Source organism: Podarcis vaucheri (assembly GCF_965113315.1).
Source record: "Podarcis vaucheri genome assembly, chromosome: 2".
In the NCBI taxonomy this organism is placed as follows: domain Eukaryota; kingdom Metazoa; phylum Chordata; class Lepidosauria; order Squamata; family Lacertidae; genus Podarcis; species Podarcis vaucheri.
The window spans coordinates 2,256,259-2,274,587 of NC_138760.1; the positions used below are offsets into that span (position 1 = coordinate 2,256,259).

At 42.5% G+C, this 18,329-nt stretch overlaps 1 pseudogene across 1 annotated transcript in view; it reads right to left on the reverse strand.

Moving 5' to 3' along the window:
* Positions 1 to 8,807, reverse strand: part of LOC309524500 (twist-related protein 2 pseudogene) — a 29,964-nt pseudogene extending 21,157 nt beyond the window's left edge. The window contains exon 1 of the transcript XR_014224588.1: positions 8,005 to 8,807. The product of XR_014224588.1 is annotated as a twist-related protein 2 pseudogene (transcript). The remainder of the gene's footprint in view (positions 1 to 8,004) is intronic.
* Positions 8,808 to 18,329: the final 9,522 nt, after the last annotated feature.

Consider the following 18,329-nt stretch of genomic DNA (forward strand, 5'->3'; position numbering starts at 1 on the left):
GGGGGTGGGGGAAAGGAAGAGGAGGGTGAAGAAGGGGAGGAAAGGGAGGAGGAAGAGATTGAAGAGCAGATAGAAGACAAAACCAACCGAATTTAAACCGATACAATCTTGACTGGGAACTTACTGATTTATTGGTAGAAAAAAGTGAAAATGAACCTTAAAATCGTATCATGGAATGTAAATGGTTTGAACGAAAAAGTTAAAAGGAATAAAATTGCGAATGTGCTGAAAAAGGAAAAAATGGATGTAATATGTATCCAGGAAACTCATGTAGCCAAAAAGCACAAACATGTTTTAACAAACAGGCATTTGGGTATGGAATTTATAAACTCTACAGAGGAAAAAAAAAGAGGAGTAGCAATATATGTGAAGGAAAAATGGGAGCCAAAAATGATATATAAAGATGAGGAGGGGAGGATATTAGGGGTTCAAATCAATTTCCAGGGAGAAAAGATTAATGTAGTGAACATCTATGCCCCAAATACAAACAGACCTGAGTTTTTTAAGAAATTAGAACAAGTTCTAATAGAGTTAGATGATAACAAGATGATATTATTGGGAGACTTTAACGCGGTGCCGTCATCAGAAATTGATAGATTAACCGAAAGCAGAAAACGAAAGCAAGGGAAGCTGCCGAAATCATTTCAAGACCTGGAAGAAAACCTAGATCTAATAGATATATGGAGATATCTACACCCGACAGAAAAACAGTTTACTTTTTTTTCAGAAGTGTATAAAAGTTGGAGCAGAATAGACCAAATTTGGACCTCGCGAGCACTTACCTTAAGAGCAACAAGTTGTGAAATCCAACCAAGAACTTTTTCAGATCATAACCAGATAATTCTAGAAATCAAAGGCGTCACACAGGGAAGCTTCAGGTGGAGACTAAATGAATATCTACTAGAAAACGATGACGTTTTGGAAAAGGCTAAAAATACTCTAAAAGAGTACTTTGATTTAAATTCGAACACAGGAACAAACATGGAAGTGGTGTGGGACGCCAGTAAGGCGGTAGCAAGAGGCCTATTCATTCAGCAAAATAACTACAAAAGGAGGATAAGACAGCAGAAGAAGGAAGAGATTCTTAAGCAACTAAGAGAATATGAGAAAAAATTAATAGACCACCCGAAGGACGAGCAAAGTATCCGAACAATAAAACTGCTACAAACACAATATTCGATGCTGACGAGTCAAGAAATTGAATGGAAAATCAAATTAATGAAGCAGAGATATTTTGAGTCAGCGAATAAAATAGGGAAATTTTTAGCCTGGCAATTGAGGAAAAGACAGAAACAGAATATGATAAATAAAATAAAGGTAGAGGAAGATCTGATAGTAGACCCCATAAGAATACGAAAGAAGTTTCTCGAGTTCTATGAGGAACTATATAAGAAAGGGGAAGAGGATATAATACAAATAGATAGATACCTGAAGAGTCATAAAGGGAAGACCATTACAGAGGATGAAAGATCTCAGCTAAACAAACCCATCAGTATAGAAGAGGTCCAAAATGCTATAAAAAAAATGAAAATAGGAAAAGCTCCAGGCCCGGACGGTCTTTCGGCCAAATACTATAAAGTTCTGGAAAATCAGATATCACCGACGCTCCGTGATACTATGAACAACATTTTAAAAGGAGGGAAAATACCTGAGTCGTGGAGGGAAGCCTTTATAACACTAATCCCAAAACCAGATACAGATAAAATGTGTATTAAAAATTACAGGCCAATATCTTTATTGAACAACGATTATAAAATATTTGCCGACATTATGGCAAACAGATTAAAAAAATGCTTGGTACATTTAATACACAAGGACCAAGCAGGCTTCCTACCGAACAGATTCCTGAAAGATAATGTGAGACATATTATAAACCTAATTGAATATTTGGAAATCAACAATGACATACCAGCGGCCTTGATTTTCATAGACGCAGAAAAAGCGTTTGATAATGTCTCTTGGTCGTTTTTATTAAAAACCATGGAAGAAGCAGGGATAGAGGGTGAATTCCTGAAAGGAATACGGGCAATATATTCAAAGCAGTCAGCCAAACTGGTAATAAATAATAATCTTACAGATACATTCCAAATCGAAAAAGGAACCAGGCAAGGCTGTCCCCTCTCCCCGCTTTTGTTCATTATGGTATTGGAAGTTCTAGCAAATAGAATAAGATCGACATCGGACATCCGAGGGATAAAAATAGGACCAAGGGAGTTTAAACTAAAAGCCTACGCAGACGACCTGATGTTGTCTTTAGAAGAACCGTTAAGAAGCACTGAGAAGGCGTTGGAAATATTAGAAGAATATGGCAGGCTAGCTGGATTCAAATTGAACAGATCAAAGACCAAGATCTTAACAAAGAATTTGAGAAATGAGATAAAAGGGAAATTAGAGAGTCAACATGGAATTGAAGTAACCAAAAAAATAAAATATCTAGGTATTTGGCTCACATCTAAAAATATAAACTTAATTGAAGATAATTACACAACAATCTGGAACAAAGTTAAAAAAGATCTGGACGTCTGGAACAGAGTAAACCTTTCGTGGCTTGGCAGGATGGAGGCAATAAAAATGAATATTCTTCCTAAGATGTTGTTCCTCTTTCAGAATATCCCGGTTATCAGAGGGACCAAAATATTCAAAGACTGGCAGAAAGTACTCTCTAGGTTTATATGGCAGGGAAGGAGGCCAAGGATTAGATATAAATTACTTACAGATCGAAAGGAGAGAGGAGGACTGGCGGTACCCAACCTAAGATTGTATTACGAAGCAGCCTGCCTATGCTGGGTGAAGGATTGGATAACTCTGGAAAACAAAGACTTATTGGAACTTGAAGGTGTAGAAAACAGGTCTGGATGGCATGCCTACCTCTGGTCAAGTAAAGGAAAAGTACATAAGAGTTTTACGAACCATATTATCAGAGGTCCGATATATGAAGTTTGGGAAAGAAACAAAAAACTGTTAGAACCTAAAACACCCTGGTGGCTATCCCCAATAGATATTTTATCATTTAAGAAAACAAATTTGGACGAACAAAACCTAACATATGAAGATTTATTGATAAGATCCCACGAAGGCTGGAAATTAAGACCGTATGAGGAGCTGCAAGGGAAATTGAAGGGCTGGATACACTATCATCAAATCAATGCAAGATGGACGGAAGATAAGAAAGCAGGAATGAGTGAAAAGAAATCAAAATTCCAAATTGAAATAATTGAAAGTAGATCTAAGCTGCTATCTAAAATGTATAATATCTTACTAGAATGGGATACAAAAGAAGTAGAAATTAAAGAAGTCACGGTAAAGTGGGCAAGGGACCTAGGATATAATATAGAACAGGAGAAATGGTTAAAATTATGGAATGAGGGAATAAAATTTACAGCAAGCGCTGCTATTAGAGAAAACTTAGAGAAAATGATATATAGATGGTATTTAACCCCAGAAAAATTAAATAGGATGTATAAGACTGGTAACAAGGCCTGCTGGAGATGCAAAACAAATGAAGGGAATTTCATACATATGTGGTGGACTTGTGAGGGAGTAAGAAAATTTTGGAATCAGATATATGACGAACTAAAAAAAATATTTAGACTCACATTCCCCAAAAAACCAGAGGCCTTCTTACTAGGGATGGTGGGAAAAGAAATACCGGAAAAGGATAAAACCTTATTCCAATACGCAACAGCGGCGGCTAGAATGTTAATTGCCCAGAATTGGAAAAACCCAACCTTACCAACGGTGAAAGATTGGCAACTGAAACTTTATGGCTTTATAGAAATGGCGAAAATGACACAAAGAATTAGAAATCAAAAAAATACAAAGCTAAAAGAAGACTGGAACAAATTTATGGTTTATTTCAATAGTAATTTTAGCAGCTTATCAACTACAGTAGGTTTGACCTAATCTTCCAATGTTACAATCAAAGATCCTATACCAGCTGTTAGACTGAAATCATTAAAGGTAGGAACCCGAAATCAGAAGGGAAGGAAGTTGTTATTAGTAAATTGTCTGTATGTATCTTTTCTTTTCTTTTTTTTTCTAATCTTTTATTCTTACTCAATGTTTTTCTTTAATGTGTATTGTTTTTCTTTAGAGGGTTTTTTTCCTTTTTTCTTCTTTGGCTGTGTATGATGAAGAAAACTTAATAAAAAATATATTAAAAAAAAATTAAAAAAAAAAAAAAAAAAGAAAGCTTCCATCCTCTGCATGCTTACTTGGAGTTTTGGTAGCCCTAAAGTTCAGTGGAACTTAACTTTTGAGCAGGGGAGTATTTAGGAGGTGGCCTAGAGGGCCCACGTCTCATGTCTTTTGCAGCAGACCTCGGATCTCCTGCCTCCCCTTTTTTAAAAGAAATATATATTCACTTTCCCTATTTCATCCTGCTGAGACCTCTGCTCCCCACCTGCCATTGCAATTTATCAGAGACATCTATCCATAGAAATCAGCACATGCAACTATTATGCAGAGTTGCGCCCTGGGCCTCTGCCCCAAGTCTTTAAGCATTAGAAAGCAGAGTTGTAAGGACTGGGCCACATGGATCCTGGCTTGCTTCCTTTTTTCATAAGGCATAGGAAGCTGCTCCTGCAGAGAGAGAAGCCTGGTCTATCCAGCTCAAGCGCAGTACTCTTGGCATGGATTGCCAGTGGCTCTCCAGGGTTTCTGACAGAATTATTTCCCAGCACTGACTGGAGATGCCAGGATTTGTACCTTGGGACCCCCTGCACGCAAAGCAGATGCGCCAACACCACTAAGTTCTATCTCTTCCCCTAAGCTTTCTAGTCCTTATAGTTGCAAGACTATGCTTGCTGAACAAGAGTTATGGCGACCAGAAGACTGGGCTTCCCTGCTCTGTCACATAGTTATTTGCATCACTTCAAATAACTTCAAATAACAGGTTCGGGGAAATGTATGCAAAGGAAGAATAAAATGTAGGATAAATGATGCAAAAGAAGAGAGGTTGCAAACTTTTGCCGATATCTTATATGGGTCACAGAATTATGCTTTCCTTGTTGCAGAATTTTGGGGTACTTTAGTGCAAGTTTCCTTTTTTTTGCTCTTGGCATCGGATACCTGTTTGATATGAATAAGTAACCTTATAACATTCTTTAACTCCCTGGGCAACCTTAGTGGCATCCAGGACCAGATTCTTCAGTTTCTAAATGAGAGAAATCCAGGTTGTGGGGGGCAGGGGAAGGGATCACAGCTAGTGAAATTCTTCCTTCCTGGAAACCCTTAAAGTCACAGCTGACTTGTCAGGGTGTCAAGCAATGTAGCCAACTAGGGGTGTCTAAAACCTGCCTCAGTATTTCTGCCTCCCCACATGCTGTTTTACAATTATTCTGTTTTGCAATGCAGATCTGAATCTTTGTTCTGCAGTGCATTTCATGTGCATCTATTAACTGAGGTAGGCATATCTGTGCATCATGTTTCCTGTTCAAGAGCATAGAACCCTTTCTCTCTCTGATTTGAATCATTGCTGTACATCCGATGTGTGTTTAGCTTGTTTGCGCAACACCCTGCAAAAAAAATTGGGTGCCTATGTGTGGATCTGATGGTAATAATCGCAAACTGGCTCCCTGACTATTCAGGCTATGAATTTGCAGCAGGAAATGCACAGTTTAATGCACCAAAACTGAGCCAATCATACCACGCAGCAAAGTGGTGCAAGCTGCTTCAGACGGCTGAATTTTGGGGTTTTTTAAACCATGTCCAAAGGAAATCATTGCCCTCTGCAAGAAAGGAATAGATGAAGGCAGGAATTTATGTCCAAATGGTTCAGTGAGACTTTTTAAAAATGTTGACCCTAACTGCAGAGGGAAGTGGGGTAGCATTTAAGGTCTACTTGAGGCAGCAAGGAGCGCATAAATATTTGTGGGATAAAAAATTATCAGACAACAGCAAATGTTGCTAGGTTTATCAAGGGTGCAATGAGATTAAGGGCCACTATCTGAATGATAATCTTGGCCATTCGGTTGCCCTTTTTACCCATTGCTGTCTTCTTTATTTGTATATATTTTATTTGTATATATTGCTTGTTTTATGTTGCTATGGCTGTTGGCTAATGTGAATAAAGTTTATCTTATCTTATCTATTTGTGGCATCCCAATTTAAAACCATATCTGCAGTGGTGCAGTTTTAATCCATGTTTGTGATTACACATATGGAGGCAGGAGATGCTAGCTGTTTACATTTACCATATAATGCCAAAAGTGTGGTTTTATTCTGAGGGAAGTACACATCATTTTCACACATAGAAATAATGATCAGGTGCCATTGTTATCCAGGGCAGGCACATGAACAGGCATCCAGGCGATTGGCTCTTTTTATCAACCTCCATTTCCAAGTCTGTGAAATGGGAACAGCAAAGCTGACTTCTCTTGCAGGAACATGAAAAGGGTGACAGATGGTTTGTGCATAATATACAAAAATCAGGATGCCTTCGTAAGTCATGTTATGAAGTGTGTTTGGGGCTCTGGCATGCCTATTTGTCTCATTATGAATGTGTTTGACATGGAGGAGAATTGTGGGGGATTGAATGTACGTTTCAGTGAGTATAGGTTTTATATTTCTATTAGAAATGGATGAATGCAATGTGTCCCTGGTGAAAAATTTGTTGGCCTGCTTATAAAGGCGATATGGAATGGGTCTGCCTTCCAAACACAAAATAAAGATAAAACATTGTATACAACATTAGTCATACTCCAAACTGACTCACTGAAATCAGAAGGCACAATTTAGTCCTCTCAATTCATTTCAGTGGCTCTACTCTAAATATGACTGATGTTGGATTACAACCTACAGCCAAAACAGAAAGCAATTTGTACTTAATTTTCTATAATCCAGCTCTTCATTTGAAAGGATAAAGGCATCTTCTGGGCCTGACCATCTCTGAATTTATCTGAATTTGTGGACAAGCCATTGGCAGGAATCGGTATCTGAATGGTGAAGTGAGACTTTACAAAAATGTTGGTCTCTGTGGGCTCTGCATAGGCACCAAGAGAGGGGGGGGGAGAGAGAGAGACCGCCTTGGGCTGGCACTGCATCAGGCACAGAAAATGATACATATTTGTGGCATTTCTGCTTACATAAATACCATTTATAGAAATAAATGGTTCATGAAATTTGAATACACATGAACATATAGGTAGAGCTTAATCAAACACATAAAAATGCCCAGCTCAAGCATGTCGGTTTCAGCTAAGATCCAGCACCTGCTTGGCATATCCAGCAGTTTGTGGTAGATTTTGCTACTGAAATCCAGGAACTGCTCAATTTAGGAGGGACCAAAAAACAAAACAAAAAACAAAAACCCCAGGCCTATTTCTAACAAAACAACAACCCAGGTTGCTGACCCAAGTTTACCTCCCCCCCCCCCCAGTGCTGCAGTCATAAGCACCGTCTTTCGAATGCAAGTCCTACCAAATGCAGAGAGGCTTGCTTCCAAAGAAGTGTGCTTAGGATGCAGTTCTTGTATCAATGTCTTTATGAAATGCCATGGGGTTTTTCTTAGTTTTATACAGGGGACAAATGACAGTGTGCACATTGTTTTATGCTGGTGTCTTAGAGAGAGGAGTCCTTTGCCTGTAGTGTGGTTATTCCTTACCCACTATCTTCTCCTGGCAAGTAGGTCTGGGGACCAGAAGTGACTGTGGGCTGAAAGAAAGGCATGTGTCCATCGGTTGCAGGAATGTGCCACTTTCAACTTCCACATTGTCTCTGTGTAGTCTAAAACTGCTCAAATCTAAAGACTGTCAGGGTACCATGTTTTTTCAACCTTCTGCCCAGAAAGCCCTTATGCTTAGTAGCAGATATCTGGCAGCTGGTTATGGTTGTTCACTTGCGATTGGAAAGATATTTTGCACATGCCCAAAGCTGTGCTTTTTTTGTATGTGCACTATAACTTTTTACAGTTAAAGAGCAGTCTGCAGCTAACCATGCCCTGGTCTTGGAACTCAGCCTAGAGAAGAAGTGCAAGGTAAGAGAAGAGCATGGAACAGGACATACCTTCCCGGTGGGTCTCAGTGGGATGCTGACATGGACCAGGCCCCTTCCATCCTCCAGACGGAGAAGGCGTAGCTGAGCCTCTCATGGGCCAGGTAGTTGCAGCTGGAGATCTTGTGGTCGAGCTCATCGCTCTGCAGAACCTGGTAGAGGAAGTCGATGTATCGCGCTGCCAGCTTCAGTGTCTGGATCTTGCTGAGCTTGTCGGAAGGCAGCGTGGGGATGATTTTGCGCAGTTCAGCGAAGGCATCGTTCAGCGACTGGGTGCGCTGGCGCTCCCGCACGTTGGCAATCACCCGCTGCGTGTGCATGTCCTCGAAGGTCTGTGGCACAGGGCTGCGCTTGCTGCGCTTCCCCTGGGGCGAGGGGGCACTGCACTCCTGCAGGGGAGTCGAGGCCAGGGGTTTGCCTAGTTGGGTCCTCTTGCGCAGGCCTTTTTGGGGGACCCTCTCGCTCTCCTCCTCGCTGGTCACCAGGCTCCCCTCCGGTGAATCTGGGCACATGCTTTCCTCTTTCATCCTTTGTGAGTCTCCTTCCCTTCCCTCTCAGTAGACACGGCAAGACCTGGATCTAACAGGTCGTGGTGCCTCCAAGCCAAGGCGACCCAAGGTTCAAATGGGGCAACCTTAAGGGTGGGACCCTTCCCAAAAAAAGCCCCCCCGGCTTCCAGAGCGGCAGAGGCTTTCTGAGTTGCTCCAACCTTCAAGGATCTGCTTATTCACCCTCCTTTCCCTCCACCCTACCTAAAGGGCTAAAGAGAGGAGGGACGTTATGAAAATGTTGTTAATGCCCTTTACGGATAGGGTAAGGCGTTCCAGGGGAGGGGCCGTGCACAGACCAATGCAGTCCTCCACGATAATGCAAACATCAAGAGAGCTTATGGGTTCCAGATTGCCTTCCTTTCCTCTTCTCTTCTCCCCCAACATCCTCCCCCCCCCCCCGCCCTTAGGCACAGATGCTCTAGCCAGCCGTTTGGATGCCAGAGGATGTTTCCCTCACCCACTGTAATTGACAAGGGTCTGCCGGGGCTGACCCCTGCCCACAACCTTGTCAATGAAGATTGGAAAGCAGTTGTTGCATTGGGTTGGTGCCTTCGCTCCTGATCAAAAGATAAATGGGGCAGCATTTGCTGCTGCTGGGTGGACTCTCGGGGGGCTACTTATTGCAGTGCCACACGCTCATGACGCTGCAGGCTATTCTCAGGAGGAACAAATCGATATAGATGTATCTGAGAGAGATGGGGTGTTTGCCATCTTGGTTACAGGGGATTAATAGTAGGTAAAGTGGTCCCTTCCCTGTGTCAACTTCTATTTACACAGGAACATACTGGTTTTAGAGTTAAACCAAATGCTTTGGCAAAAAAAAAGTCTGAAAAGGTAGTTTTTTCCATTAGAGACACAAGCATTCCAACCCAACCCTATGCTTTTTTCTCATAAATGTCCCAGGGTTGTCTCTGGGGCTTGTAAACAGACTTACGGTACTCTTTACCAAACAATCCTCTGCAGGTTTGCAGTCCCCATTTTGCTGAGATATTCCCACGTAAGCAAGCACAGGAGAGCAATTGCAGAGCAATTGTAAGGAGGGGTGGAGCCACTGCTGTTTCCAAAACCCGGCCAGCTTGTGTCAAGCAGCGCAGAAGGAGCAGGGACAGTTTTGATTGTCCCCCCCCCAGCTGAAGGACCCGAGGTTTGGGCCACCAGCCCCATTCCCTCAGCCTGAAGTATCTGCCTGGGGACTTTCCACTGGCTGCTGGTGGTGGGTAGAGCCAGAGGTGGAGCCTCTCCATCAGCCAGCAATTCTCTCTGCTGTGCATCCTAATGAACCAACCACCCTGTCAATGGTGAAGGTGGCAGATAAGAGTGGAGCCTAAAGCAACTACGGTGTGGCTGTAATCCTGTGCCTGGAAGGAACTTCTGTTGAGCTCAGTTAAGCTGATTGCTGATGGCCAGTTTTAATCAGAGAGGCTGAGAGGTAAAGGTGGGTTTGTTGTGAGGGGCATTTCTGTAATCGGAAATGAGGGAAAGGAAAAACAATGGCATGTGGTCCCTTAAAAATGGCTTTTGATTGTTAAAATGGTAGGTTTCACATAGGCTTCACATTTTGTTCAGTACCTTGAAAAAGCCCTGTTGAATGCTTTGGGGGAATATATCTTCTGTACATAATTAATCTTTGTAGCTGCTGAGAGAGAGAGAGAGGGAGAGAGAGAGAGAGAGAGAGAGAGAGAGAGAGAGAGAGAGAGAGAGCAGTGATTGAAGAAATTTGTCAAAAGCAGCCATGACACCATAGAATCATAAAATTGTAGAGTTGTAAGGGATCCAGCGGTCATCCAGCTTCCTGCAAACCCCCTGCAATGAGACGGGCCTTGGGCGGATGGGGTGGGTGAAGGAGGGCGTGTTGTAATGTGTACCTTCCCAGAGCTGGGGCATGGCAGAGAACCCAGCAAGCCCTTACTGGGCCATTTCAAAGGCTGACTTGGAACCCTCTATAACCTTACCAAGTCAGCACCCAGTACTTTGGCCCCAGTGCACCTCCACAGCAAGGCAATGCAAAATCACTTTTAATATGCATGTATTTCAATGAATCTCGCTCTCTCTTTGAGAGGTAGCAATCCTATATGGGGCTTTGTGGGACAGAATGTGGCAGATGTTTGGCATTTCAGAACATGACTCAGCATTGGGCAGGCCTCTTGTCTGGTTGCCTCTGGCGAGCATAAACCTCATCCAGGTGACCATGAAAGCCAAATTCCATTTGATTCTGTCAAGCCACAGATTCTGATTTAGCAGCTATGCTAATAAATCATTGTAGGCGTATGTCATCAGATGGGCTAACAAAACCTAGTGTGGACTAGTGACTTTGGGGGTTTGTCTTGTTTGGCAAGACTAGTGTGGGACATTGTGATCTTTGAAAGGGATAAGCCATGACTGTTCAAGTGGTATATGAGTGGGCGGTGTGGTGATGACTCCACAAGGAGAAAGCAGGAGGGGGCTGCCGTGTCCAGCAGAGGGAGAGATGTATCCCTGGCACTTTTGGCACAGCTCATCTTCTCAACTTCACTTTGCTACATTTCTCCATCCATTTGCATTATTAAAGTTCGTCAGCACAATGTGCCTTTCTCCTCACCTTTTTGTGCAGTTTTGCTTAAAACAATACATTTTATATTACTTTCAGAAAGATGTGCATCTTAAAACACACTTTCCCCAAGTGTACACAATTTTGTTTGCAATTTTTTGGCTGGAGAAATATATTGCAAAATTCGGGAAAGTGTGACTTCTGCAGGGTGGCTCTAGTCACAGGACTGTTTTTTTTTGTTGTTTTTTATTAAATCTTTATTGGTTTAAAATACAAAGATACAAACATATGTATGTTTGTATGTTCACAGTATGGTTTTGGAATGTAGGTTATATTCAAATAAGAACCAAATCCTCCCTCCCCATTCAACTATTCAAATATATCTTTTTAATAGCGGTTTCGCCCATATGATTGCTCGAAGCAATGTTAATGGTGTCTCTGCAGTTTAAATTGTTAAAATATGTGGACCTTTTCCAGTCTTAAGAGGTGCAATGTATGGAAGTTGCATTTTCCTGCCTGAGGTTAGTGAATGATTTATGTTATTTCCGGGACCTTCAAGTTGGGAGGAAGTGCCTTTCGATGGCTGGTATTGCAATGCCTTCAAAGGAAGTGATTGGTGCTGTCAAAGCTGGGGAAGCCTGAGGGATTTGATTTTGGGGGATTCCAGTATGAACTGACCTCCCATACTAATGTGGATAAGTTAATGTTTTAATTGTGGTTTCATGCGCTGCAAAGTGTTCCTGGGACCTTTTTATGAAAGGAGGGTAAGAGATATGTTGTTGTTGTTGTTGTTGTTGTTCTTAATACTGTGGCTCAGAATCAAAATCCTTCAGATTTTGCACATCTCCAAATTTTGCACTGCAGTCTCAGAGTAAAAAATGCATCAAAACACATTTAGGAATGCATTCAAGAAACTGAAATTCACTTATTTGTGTTTTTTCATGGTGTCTTTTTTTTTAAGCAAAACAAAACACAGATCAATGTGGAAATGATATGGAATGAATATATGTAAAAGCAACATGGGGCTGTATCTAATGTTATTCCTACTCAGAGTAGACCCCTTGAAATGAATGAACATGACAAATTTTGATCTATTAATTTCAATGCAGCCTATGGGCTGTGGGTTGCTTGTATGTGCTCTTGTCAGTAGCAGTGCCATGCTTTGACTTGCTGGATTTTGGCTGGATTTGTACATCCAAATTTTGCAACATTAATATATGGATGGTTGGGTGGTGGGGGCAGCGGGGTCTATCAAAGATATTTTATGCATCTTGATCCCTATTCAGCTCTGAGCATATGTTGTACACTCAAGAAATCGCCTCAGAGAGGATGCTGGCACCATCCACAATGCATAAAATCCCAGTCTATCAAGTTCAATGGGACCCAAATGAGTGCCTGGGTGCAAATACAGTGCACAGCCACATCTGCCATAACTGCGTTCCAATTTACTTATTGCAAGGTTAGGGAATCTCAGGCCGCGGAGCCAACTTTGGCTCTCCAGACCTCTCTTTTTAGTCCTGTGGGCTCTGTCTAAGCTCCAATGCTCTCTTGCCCTGCTCCACATCCTCTCTGAGTGCTTTAGCCTGGTTGGAATGCATCCCTGACCTGTGATGATGCCCCTTGCTTCCTTGGATGGAGAGATGTTGTTATGCAGAAACCAAACCTCTAGCTTCATGTGGATCTGAAATGTACCCAACTGTTGCAACCTACTTGTGCTCCACCTATTTTTTGTAGCTAGCCCCGCCCACCACTGCACTGGCATGGCCAATGATGGTTTACCTGGGAGGGTGTGTGCTTCAGAGTCTGCTTTGTCAAACTGTTCTCTGAAGTACCTCCTTTCAACAGCTTGCCTGGGCTGCCTGCCACCCACACTGCTTGTTGGTTCTCCTGCCTGCTGTTTCGATATCATTCTGGGATTACATTGGCCACCTATGGATGGCCATGCAAACTGCAACGTGATGACAGGCTTACAATTCTAATACATAGTAAGATACATGTCTTTAATGGCTTTTTGGTGGTTGTTGGCTATTAGTTAGCTAGTAATGTGCACAACCTTAGTGGGAGGTGGAGAGAAACAGCTTGGAAGATATATGAGGTTTGCAGCTGACTGGAGGCTCCAAGCATATCCTTTGGGAGGAACTGATGTTGCTTTCACTACTATAACTGGTGGCCTGGGTGCTTTATTTCCCCTGTATTATCAGTGTTTCTGCTCATGCAGAAAGTACTACATTTTTAAAGGACATCACAAAACCCCACCATTACTTTCCACACATGCTCTCCTTGCAAGAAAACTCTTGATCCTATTGCATTTGCCTCTGGAGCTTCCTCAGTGAACTGAGGTTCCATGAAAAATGCCACTTCTTCATTTTCTTTCGACAAATAAAAACTTTATAAACGCCCCTCTTTTTTTTTTTTAACAAAAAGGCTTTTGGATACCTTTGGGTTTTTGTTTTGTTTTTTACTAAGCATCATACAAATTTAGCTGGATTACAAATCAGAAAAACTTGTCAGTTTTCAACAGAAGACAGGAAAAATGGGTTATGATTTCAAAACACTTCAGACAGATGGATGAGCTTTGGACAACATCAGGAATTTTGTGAGCCAGACACCTTCCCCCTAAATAGCTTTATTGCAACAGTGAGGAAGGTGACAGAGAGATTAATAATCTGACAAGGGCTGAATGCAGAAGAAAGTTTGGGAAGTGGAAAGGAATTTAGAGAAAAAATGAAGGCTTTTTAATGGGTTCCTATTTTTGGTGTAATGATGAGTTAAACTTGGAATTTGCTCCCACCAACTGGGATGGCTTTTAAAAAAGAGTTGGCAAATTCATGGAGGATAAGGCAAACAGTGGCTCCTAGTAGGGCTGGGCGATATATCAATATATCATCCAAAACTGATTTGAAGTCCATATCGTGATATTGGTTTCATAATTTTTGACCTGGCAATGTATTGTGAATTGTGTGTGTGTGTGTGTGTGCGCGCGCTATGCAAAAATCACAATGTGGAAAAAATCATGACACTGTGATATATCAGTATATTGCAATGTTCAGCTGCCCATCTGTCATGATGTTGAAAAATGGGTATTGCCTAGCCGTAGCTCCTAGCCACAATGGCTCCCCATATCTTATGTTCCCAACTTGTCAAAATCCAAAGACCCATCAAAGCTACTTTGTCTCTGTCCTCTTCTTAACTTTTCATGCTCAGAACTACAATTCCCATCATGCTGTATTCTCAGTTCACTCACCATTGAGCCAGTGTGGTGTAGTGGTTAAGAGCAGTAGACTCATAATCTGGGGAACCGGGTTTGCGTCTCCGCTCCTCCACATGCAGCTGCTGGGTGACCTTGGGCTAGTCACACTTCTTTGAAGTCTCTCAGCCCCACTCACCTCACAGAGTGTTTGTTGTGGGGGAGGAAGGGAAAGGAGAATGTTAGCTGCTTGGAGACCCCTTCGGGTAGTGATAAAGAGGGATATCAAATCCAAACTCTTCTCTTCTTCTCACTACACCTTTGAGCAGTGCAGTCCACGGTTTTTTTGCTACCACCATCAGCTTCTCTTTCAAAAATAGCAAGTGGACTGTGGCCAGCCAATGCCTTCCCCCACCCCATTTTAGGGAACACCTATTTGCCCTGATACAGCAACTACCACCCACATGTGCAAAAAAGTTTGTCCTGGCAGATCTATTGCATTAAAGACTCTCTCTTTTTTTTAAAAAAAAAAGATATTTATTACGATTTTTAAATAACAAACAAACCACCAAACACATAAAGTACCATCACCATATAACAAACAGAAAAAGTCAAAGTAAGATTATAAGATAAAGAAAGAATAAGAAAGGAAAATACAAATAAAATAAAGTTATTCATAAAACATATTTTCATAATCTTTAGACTTCCTCACATCGCCCTTCCCTGCATTCTCATTCATGTAGTTATATGCAGCAATTTGTTACCTTACTTCCATTCTTATTTTATAAATCTCAGATATTATGTTCCAACTTTTAAATGGTTTTATCATAAATTAAACTGCTTGGCTTGAACATAATATTGCTTCAAATTTCATCATTTCATAAAACGTCACTTATTCTCATATGTCTTACAATTAAATTACTGCTGCCATGTTTCTTTCAATCGTGCATTCTCCTAACATTCATACAGTTTATAATGCTTTTGTAAATAGTCTTTGAATTATTTCCCGTCCTCTTCCACCGTCTCTTCTCCCAGGTCCCGGATTCTGCCAGTCATTTCAGCCAACTCCATGTAATCTATCAGTTGCGTCTGCCATTCTTCCAGTGTGGGTAGGTCTTGGGTCTTCCAGTGCTTCGCAATCAGTATTCTTGCTGCTCTTGTTGCATACATAAAAAAAGTTTTATCTTTCTTTAACACCCCTTGGCCGACAATGCCCAGAAGGAAGGCCTCTGGTTTCTTAAGGAAGGTATACTTAAATACCTTTTTTAACTCATTGTAGATCATTTCCCAGAAAGCCTTAACCCTTGGGCACGTCCACCAGAGGTGAAAGAATGTTCCTTCAGCTTCCTTACATTTCCAACATTTGTTATCAGGCAAGTGATATATTTTTGCCAGCTTGACTGGGGTCATGTACCACCTGTATATCATTTTCATAATGTTTTCTTTCAAGGCATTACATGCCGTGAACCTCACTCCGGTGGTCTTGAAATCTTTATTTATTGCATTGTTTCCCAACCACTGTTCCGCGGCACACTAGTGTGCCGCGAGATGTTGCCTGGTGTGCCGCGAGATGTTGCCTGGTGTGCTGCGAGATGTTGCCTGGAGGGAGGCGGGCAAGTCCGGCAGCGAGAGGCGGGGCGGCGGCGGCGAGGAGCCAAGCCGCGCTCTCCTTCCTGCCTCGCTTTGCTGCCTCCCCCCCCACCCCCAAAGCTTGGAGGTTCCCTGGCAGGAAGGAGGGAACTTAATCCTCTCCAAGGGCTGCGGAAAACAGACATGCAAATGGGGGCTTGCCAGCTCTTCAAGCGCCGCCAGCTTTCTTCGGGAATTACCACCCGCCGAGCCCGGTAACGCTGACAGGCCGAGCCGCGGGGCTTGGCAGCGCAGCCGGCAGAGTGTGGGAAAGGGTGGCCGCCACGCGCCGGGCAAGGCGAGACTCGACGGGGAGGACACCGGCAGCAGCGCCCCCCCCCCAGAAACCCGCTCCGGGCAGGTAATTCACAGAGAGTGGACAGAAGGAAGCCTTAAAGGGCTTCAGCCTCCCAGAGTGGCGGGGAATAATAATAATAATAATAATAATAATAATAATAATAATAATAATAATAATAATAAAATTGACAGGTGGTGTTTTTCTAGGTGAGGGGGTGGGGACTGTAATAACAAAAAAATCAGCTGTATATCAACCGCTGTTTTGCAATGAGGAATTGCAAATAAGGAAGATCAAAAGGAGAATGTTTTTTTTTGGGGGGGGACTCTCTTCCTCTTCCTCCTCCTCCTCTCGTTCTTGCTCCTCTTCCTGGCAAAAGGGCTGCTGAGACCCCTTCTCTCTTGGGTGCCGATGGGTGCTGTGACGTTGACGCTGCTGTGGCAAGTGCCTTTACTTAGCAGAGTGCATTCCCCTTTACACAGGAGGGGAGGGGAAAAAATTGAAACTTACACTTTCGTGCGTCCCTCCCGGTGTGACGCTGTGCGCTGACGTCACGAGGCTGTAATGGTGGTGTGCCTTGAGATTTTTTTCATCAAACAAGTGTGCCTTTGCCGAAAAAAGGTTGGGAAACACTGATTTATTGCATTAGCCGTGTGGCCATAGCATAATATACATTGAGATAACAACATAAAATAGGGGTGGGGAGGTAAAGGTAGATATTGTCCTGGGCGATTACTTTAACAAACAAACAAACAAACAAACAAAAAAACTGTTGAGGCTGGAGGAGGACCGTTAAAGGGTCCTTCAGCTCCTCAGATATGTCCTAGTTCGATTGTCCTTGTACAATAAGGCTACTTGGGACTTCGTTCGGTTGTGCGGTGTATCGACTGCAGCTGTGGTGTTAAAGAAGACATTGGTGCCGCTTTCCTCTTCATCACACTAAGCAGGAAGTTTGCTGTCATCTCGGTAATCCAACAATCAGAATCCTGCAGAAAGAGGGACACTATCCAAGGCTGGATTGGGAGATGAAGCTTATTCACTAGGGGGGTTAAAAACCGAGATCTTTCATCTGTCCAGTTGGGACAGAAGAGCATTACATGGTCCATAGTCTCCAGGGCCGTGTCATTACAAGAGCATGTTCTATTTGCAATGGGAACTCTGGAATAACGACCCGACAGAACTGCTGTAGGAAAACAGTTGAGATGGGCACAGGTAAAGGCCCTACGCTTAGCCTCCGAAGAAATTGTGAAGCAGTATAGAGGGATCCCTTCAGGGGGTGGAATAGCTAGGGCTAGGCCTGAACACGGTCCTCTTGCATAGGAAGCTGTGTTAGAAAAATCAAGTTGCTGTAGTTTCTTTTTAATTAGAGGTAGGGCCGCCGGGCTGATACACTCTAAGTTAAGGACAGTTTTACAGTTCAAATTGAGAAGAGAGCGTAATTTGAGGTTAATTGTAGTTTTCCAAGGAGAATTATGAATATCTCTTAGGATCAGATTGGAAAAACCACCTCTAATTCGAGCATCCGATGTTAGTAGGTGGAAGCTGTAGGAAATGGCTCGGCTCCATGCTCGTTTAACAATTGAGGACTGGGCGAACTCGAGTCGTAGGGCTGCACCTGAGACACATCTCGGGACGCCGGAAAGAGATCTCAGAAACATATGAAGTGGACGATCCAAGTTACCTGATATTGCTGTAGTCCATACTTCGCATCCATATAATAATTTTGGGGCAACTCCGGTGGTCCATAACTTTTCCCAGTCAGCAAACATAATATTGTGCCCAATGTCCTGTGCCCATTTTATCATAGCTGATTTAACAGTTTCATCCTGTGTACTCCATTTCAACAGCAAGTTATACATTTTTGAAAGTACCTTGGTCTTAGGTTCTAACAGTTCTGTTTCTAACTTCGATTTTTCCACCTGGAAACCTACTTTTTATCTGCCTTAAAGACCTCCCTAATCTGAGCATAATGTAACCAGTCTCGCACTTTATCCTTTAGTTTCTCAAGACTCTGCAATCTCCAAGTATCTCCTTCTTTTTCTAATATTTCCCAATATTTCGGCCAGTTGGCCTCCATATTGAGTCTTTTCTGAGCCTTGGCTTCCATTGGTGACAGCCACCTTGGGGTCTTGTTTTCTAGTAAGTCTT